This window comes from Dreissena polymorpha, chromosome 6 (assembly GCF_020536995.1).
Source record: "Dreissena polymorpha isolate Duluth1 chromosome 6, UMN_Dpol_1.0, whole genome shotgun sequence".
Classification (NCBI taxonomy): domain Eukaryota; kingdom Metazoa; phylum Mollusca; class Bivalvia; order Myida; family Dreissenidae; genus Dreissena; species Dreissena polymorpha.
Genome location: NC_068360.1, coordinates 95393659 through 95402068, shown reverse-complemented (window position 1 = coordinate 95402068; position 8410 = coordinate 95393659).

Below are 8410 nucleotides of genomic sequence, written 5' to 3'. Positions count from 1 at the left end.
TAAATGTATTCACGAGTGTAATGGGTATTTTAATCATATTACTCGTGTTAAACTTTATATTTTAACACGAACAAGATGCTTTAAAAGATTAACATAATTTCAAGCATATTGCTATATATATATTGTACTTTCAAAACAATAACGCGTTTTTCACAGTACATACAACTTGAAATTGTTGTGAGCATATTATTCGTACACCAGTGTTTCATAGTATAATCTAAAAACAATTAAATGTGTTTTAACACATATGCGTGGTTTGCATATAGATCACATTTTAAATGATATATTATGTTTGATTTTTACGAGGATGTATTCAATACTATTCACATTTCAAACACGATCGAACGTTCAATACGTGCTGCTGGTGTTTCAAACTTATTTCAGTACCAGTAACAATAAAACATATGACCCATGTAAGATAATGATTATAGTCGTTTAATGTGCAGTAGTGTTTTACTGGTTGTTTTATTTTGGCCTTAAATTTCATAAAAACAAAAAATCTGTTCGTTTAATGTTCAATATTCTTTTAAACTGTGGTTTTACTATGGATAGGTTTTAAAACATAACATTCCTTATGTTACTCAATAAAGTGGTCTCAACATTCATGTCGATTCACTTAACCTTGGTTTGAGACATATTAATAAGCAAAATCATTAATTATTTCACTCATTTAGTCGGTCCTGAACTCATCGAGAGGAATTATTTCATTCAACGCTAAATATATAGTTTTAAATGTGTCAAATTCAGCCGTTTAAATACCTTTAACTCGGGTTACTGCCATAGTTCACTCCCCTAGTACGTTTGTTATATTAATTAGTTGATGTTCTTAACATGTAACTATGAATCAGGAGAATAAATAAGTATCTTTATAGCTCTCTATATATAACGTTTATAATATAAAGAAGTGAAACTCCAAATGCTCCAGCAGTATCAAGTTCAATTTTTATTATACACACGTTCGTGGTACTTTATTAATGGCCAGCGACCAACTGCCAAAACAGTACGGTACAATACGAAACAACATACATACATATTATAACAAAGCTGGGATCACTATGAATAAAGTATACTAGATAATATACACACTTTAAAGATATTTCATATTAATTCTTTTGGCCTTATGTTGGATTTGTTATCCCTTCAACAGGATAAAACCCCAAACATTATTTGCTGATATTATTTTTTGTTAAATGTCGTAGTATATGCACTGTTTTGTATTGTATAGACAATTATTTATTTGCCTTTAACAATAGTGGACCAGGATTTATTTCCTGTTAAAGTCTCTGGACTTCAAATGTTTCTTTCAATTAATTATAAAATGACATTCGTTTGATTCTGTAAACATTTGCTTATTCGTTAAATAAATAATTTTGATCGGTGAATGTTTATCAAAAAACGCAGATAAAGTAAGATTGCGAAAATTTATAAGGGGCCAACTTAAATGTGTATTTTTACGTAATTAACCAAAATTGTTACAAAAAAAATACATCAGCATACACCAATAATTTTGAGATACAAAAAATAATAATTAAAACCAACAGCGACACCAACAACTATCGGGTATTATATTTTTGTTGATGACCTGATTATTTCCCATTTCTTTTATTGACTTCTTTTGTTATGAAAAAAGTGGTAAAAGAAATTTCTAAAACAAATTATCTTTTCTTCAGAACAGAACAGGTACTTTATTAGCATATGTCTATTTAAACGTGAATATATATTTGATTTATTACAGCTCATTGTTAATTCAAATAAATATTGTAGACATGTATCGGTATAGGGCAATTGATGGATAATGTTCGTCATATTAAATACTTTTCAATTATATTTCAACTAGATATAAAGCAGTTTTGCTTATATACTGTTTAAATGTAGTTAACACATTTTCAAAACGGCATATGCCAATCATTATGACACTCATGTTTGTTAATATAAGCGCTGATATTTCATGTTATGTGCTTTGAATCGAAGCTGTATTAAACGCATATTGTTATGCTGGTTTGCCATTTAAAATACTGGCTTTGTCATTTGTGCAGGGTACGATTTTGCTATAAATAACATTTTTTAATTCACACATAGCCATTCATAGTTATATAAATTCATTAAATAATCAAAAACTGTGCAACATCATGTGACCTCTCAGCAATAATTTGATTAAGTGAAACTTACCAATGTGGATTTAATGCAAACGTTTGGACATCAAAAAGCGTACTTAATTAAAACCACAAAGAAGCAATAGCAAGGTATTATTATGGTAATGTAGCTTATTTATTAACAATTGGATGTTTTCGAAACAAACGGACAACAAGTTTCTGAAAAAGCCTAAACATTTCGTCAAACTAATTTTGCACACATACCTTAATATTACATCAGAATGCATTCCATACACCATTTAAAAGTTATTATGTGGAAAAAGCGTAAAACATTGATTCAACGAAAGAAGAACAATCGTTAACGTTTTCGATCTATTTTTGTTAATCAACATCAACACAAACATGAATCATATATATCAATAACATAATGCATTGCCCATGCAAATTACAAATACATATTTAAAGTATTGAGTTTTTTACAGTTCAAAACAGTAACACCACACTCTTTCAAATTGTTTTTTTCAAGTTCTAAAACATCCACATTTTAAGTGAATTTAACACATTAGTACGTACATGTACATATTGGTTCAATATCTACATAAAAGCATATTTAATCCAAATGAACAAAAAGGTAATAATTTTATTTGTATAAAAGGTAAAGGTAAAGGTCTTTTTTATTATAGTGTCACCCCTATTGAAAGGGCAAGCCAATTTTTGGCTTATGAGACACTTTTTGCGTGTATACCATGTACCTTCCAACTCCTAACACTATGCCAGGCGCCAGGCGGATAGAAGTCGGTAACTATTCATGTTGAACGCTCGCGGCTCACGAGCCGGCCATATCGGAACAAGTCCCATGGCAAACATCCATCCTTCGACAAACGCTCCCCATGGGGCTCGAACCTTAGACCTCCCGATCTCGAGGCGGACGCCTTATCCACTAGGCCACGGCGATCGGTGTATTTAGAACAATATTTTATTTTAAATTAAAAATATATAATAATTTTACATTCTAGTAACATTATAATTTTATTTCAGCACTTATTCAGCGCTTCCGTTTGTTTAAGTAGGATTTCCTCTGTGTTTAACAGCATTTTATGTCATAACATTAAAAATTTAAATGTATAAATGGACTATGGATTGACATAAAAAACTTTTAAATCACATATTTGCATTTGTATAAACATTCCTTGTTAATATTTCCAACATCTGCATAACTAAAAAACAAAATATAAATCATGTAATACAGATTTAATGTGAAAGAGAAAATGCCAACTTTGTGGACATAACAAAGTCAATTAAATTGATAATACACTCAGAAAACATAATCGTTTACATAACAATCACTTGAAAATCTGCAAGAGCTGCCCTTGTGCAAGACTTTTCTGGTATTTGTTAAGATTTGCTAGCACACTGTTTCAAAACCAAGCAGTGTGATAATATCCAATAAAAATAAACACATTATTTATAAGTATACATTTTAGCTTTTGCAATATACGTTTGGTCATTAATTGCAAAGGCTCTATTAAAAAACAACATCATAATCAAACGTTCGTTATACTTCGATTTGATAGTGTATTTTAACAATAAATACTCATGAAACAAGTACATTACTTTTCTGCTGGTGACAAAAAATACACTACCAACGAAACACTCTGACGATTTAATATATCGCATTATAACTTTCATGAAGACATTTAATCTGTACTTGTGAAAAGTAAATCTGTAGTCACTCCGTTGAAACCGAAACAGGACTGAACAACAACTTATATTTGGTTCCTCGCTGCTACGTCTTAACCAATATTGTTGCGTTCTTTGGTAAAAATCGCGTAAAAGCGACTTAAATGCGGTTTCCGAATAGGCTGTCTTGTGAAAATTTACTTCTATATATTTGTCTTTATTTTCATTATTAAGCGTACCGTATTTTTATGCCCCCGAAGGAGGGCATACAGTGATCGCACTGTCCGCCCGTATGTCCGTCTGTCTGTCCGTCTGTCGGTCTGTCCGTCAACTTTGCGTTTAGGTTTCGAAATATGCTCATAACTTTTATGTCGCTTCAGATGTATTATTCAAATTGGTATGCATCTGTATATGTACAAGGCCTTTCAAAAAGCACACACATTTTGACCCCTGTAACCTTGACCTTGAACTTAGGGTCCGCGTTTAGGTTTCGAAAACTGCGTTTAGGTTTCGAAAAATGCTCATAACTGCTATTCAAAGCGTTTTTCGGGGGCATATGTCATTCTTTGGAGACAGCTCTTGTTTAAACATGTATTAGCTTTTAAGCATTACAATTGCTTTTTAGCCTAATGCAAAATACATAATTGTGACGACATGGAAGATACTAATTATGAACATTAAGTAATAGTAGAAGTACAAAGATTTAACTGATTCCTATCATATGATATGTTCGTTTAACATCGATAATGACAGTTTCCAATAAAAATAATGAGGTAAAGAATACACAGTTCTACATCAAATTTTGAGAAAAAATGAAAACTTAGATGAATCAATCTGTTTTTAAATTGTTTATATATATAAATATTTCGATCAGCTAATTATTTCTTTTTTATTGTGTGTTCACATTAACATATACACATTTTAATGTTGGAAATATTAGATAATACGACTTTAAATATGCTTTTCTGATATCTTTGTATATATTGGGCATATTAATAAGAAATGGTATTCACTTTCTACAACATTTTAAGATTACACAATTTACATTGTCTGTTGTCTCGAGCAAAACTGTGGTTTCGACCTCGTTCCATTTCTAATCTGGGTGATGATAGGCGGAATTGAGTTAGTGATATTTTAAATTGTTTCGTTGTAATTATATCCAGATATTATTCTACATTAAACGCATTCTTGATGTGCCAATATGTATCTAGTCTTGAAGAATTGTTAATTTCATTGTACCTGTGTTGTTTGTAATGATCACATAATCGCTGTTTAATAAGATTGTAAGTATGTGTCTGTTCAGATTTTTCTGTCAGGGTTTCCTGTTCAGTCTAAACATAAGTTAAACCTAGCTGCTCTAGTATTACTTTGATTTGATAAGCCCACTTTCTGTTTAAGTACGTTATGATTTAGTTGCATCATTGAACGGTAATGTATATGTTATTTGTTCATGATATTATTGTAAACCAATATTTAAACATGTGTATTGTTGTATGACAGATTTAGGTTATCGTCCTAATTCCCCATATAGCGCTTATAGATTTGTTGACACATAGAATTAAAAAAATTGTATGACTAATCCCTATTTTTTTTCCTCAATCTTATCCCCAGAATTTCAGAAGAGTAGTGAAGAACCGGGGTTACTAATTTATCAACAAGATTAAAGTTTTGTTAAGTTGGGAACTCATATTGGTTTATAACAGATACAAATCGATACATCGCTATGTTACCTTATTCTGATACTGATTTTATTGTTTTTTACCAGTCTCCGTTTAACGCTCACAAATACTGTAGAGGAAATATTGCAAATCAGTATGGGCTTAACTATGCTAGGAATCGTAACCCGTGACTGCCTGTATGTATTACTGCATTAAAATTAAGCAGACGACGAATGCTAAAAGCGTCTGCTCTAACCACAGCATATGCCTGTGTATAGTTCCCACTGGTACACTACATAGTGTATGTATACAAAAGCATTTAACAGCTTTTAAGACAACGTTGGCTAGTCTAGTGTTTATCATTGAAATCTATACATATTGGCTGCTTTCATGGAAAACGGGGCTAAATGCATGTCAAATAAGATAAGCCTGTGCACACTGATTAGCTGTATCAATGATTTGAAAAAAAAACAACACAACTCAACCTGTGCTTAAAGACACACTTTTTATAAATTTGAATTGGTTGTGGTCATTTCAAACTTGCAATATAAAAAGCTATATCATATTTTTGAAAACTGAGCTGCGTCTAAGATCATACAGCGAACAAATTAAGTGCCTTCAGCGCTTTGATTAAATAAAGTTAAACCAAAGTATTTGAATGATGTGATGATTTCTAAGGTTCGCATATAGAGTAAAGTTAAAACTTGTTTATCGGTTACTTATTTCGAAAATAATAACTTTTGTTTTGCTAATATTGATTTTCAATTTTTATCTAATACACTAGTTTTCATTATCATTAAACATTAATTGCGCGAAGATGAAAATAGGTCTTGATCATCGGCTAAAGACAATAAAACGATTTTTATTCGTTGATCGATATGATTCCTTCAATATTAAAATTTGCAATAATGTCATTAACAAACATCATGAATGGGATGCTTGAGCACGGTACGCTTTGTTTAACACCAGCGTATGAATTGATGTAAATGGGAAAAGACAAATCTGCGCCTAGGTAATTGCCTCTAAGCTAAACTGAACATTACAAAAGCAACACTACGTTATTTTCCGAATGTCTTAAATGCGTATAAAAATGTAAAAATGGATATTATATGCTTCGTCATTGCTATCCAGAAATGCACATATGAATACATTTTTTTAAATCAGCATGCATATGTTTTAAAATGACCCATAATGGAATGTAAGCTATACACTTAGGAGAATCAGTTTGCAATAATAATATGTTAAAATGATTCATGTAATTATACTCAAGAAAAATAAACATTTTTGTAAAAATATATTATACTTATATTCTTCCTCTCGCTATAAATGTTATTATTCTTTCAATACATTGATCCATAAAAATATCAGAGAACACCCAATTACCCATTGGGAATAATCATGCTCGCATTATTATTAAATGTACACGGTATTAGCTCCCCTTTGACGGAGTTTATTTAAGAGGATTATATTACACAAGTCATATTTAATGCAAGCAATTCTTTATGCGACCGCCAACTGACAGCATATCGTCTGATTTTAAACCACGTAAATATGAAAACAATATGTCAAGGTCTCGATGTTTGTGCAAAGCAACGCGAACTTTAAAGCGAGCAAACCATATGACATGCAAGAAATGGAATTAACACATTGCAATAGTTGCACACGATATTTAACATCATTGTTTAAAACTGTTAACCATGTAAAAAGGTCTGTATTAAACAAATAATACTTTTGTATTTTTTTTAAAGTTTATAATAAGATTTGAATTACGAATATAGCTTATATCTCATTGTTTTTAAATAACCGGTATAACAAAGTACCCTGTATCGTATTATATTAAGGCAAGCTTTGGATACTTAGTATTATGCGATTACACTTAATACAATTTTTTTTAAATATCGCGTGCCTTTAAAACTGAGAACGTGAGCGCTTGAATCCATAATATTTCATTGCTGTCAATACGTCCTTTGTTTATTAACAACTAGACACGCACCTCTCCCAGCAATCTATTAAACCTTTGTAACTTGAAAACGCCCGGGGAAATCCCGTTCTGACGCAATCGATACCCCTGCAAAGCAGGTTTCTGTAGTCGATAATCGCGGTGTGCACAAGTGTCTGTCGTATTTTTGCGTTGGCTGGTTGTAGTAGATTCCGTGCAGCTTTGCAATCGGAAGAACATATTGACATGTTCAAGTATTTGCACTTACTTACGAAACCCGGGCAGAATGAGCTGTTGTGATACATGTACAGCCAAACAAAAGCTGCTCTTTGCAACGGGAAGAAAAATCGACAATTTCAAGTATTTGCGAAGACTAACTAAACCCGGGAAAAATAAGCTGCTTTCTTTTGAACTACTTTCATGTTTTAAACTTCCTGGTAAAACAGATACGAATACATGTTTAGACGAACAAAAGCTCTTATTTTTCGGTTGTCAAGACCAAGATAACTATCTTGGATTGTTTTTACTGATCGCGTTTTCCGTCTACTCTCTGCGCCAAAAGGAGATTTTCAGTTTAAGTGAAATAGGATTGACATGATTTAAAGAATATGCGTGTATAGATAAACATTGCACTATGCAAAATTAAAGCATAATATGTTTTTGTTTTAACATGTTCAAACAAAACAATAACACTTCTTTACTTTTATTGAAAAAAAAGTTAAACTATGTAAGATGTATATAACGTGCAAAATAATTATCATATGAACATTGTTATTGGTTGATTAACTCATAACACTTATATGCGTGTTAATGAACGAATATGCACATTATATACCCATTGTACAGTGCGAGGCATTGATGCACATCTACTTATAAATACAAATGTGATATTTTAAATTATGAATAGAACGTTCACACCGATAGGAATAGTGTATGTGTTAAAAATCGATCGTTAATGTTTGAAGTAAACATGTCTGTCAATTATAATAAAACTATAAACAAGTGCAATATTAAAAGCATTACATACACGCATGACATTA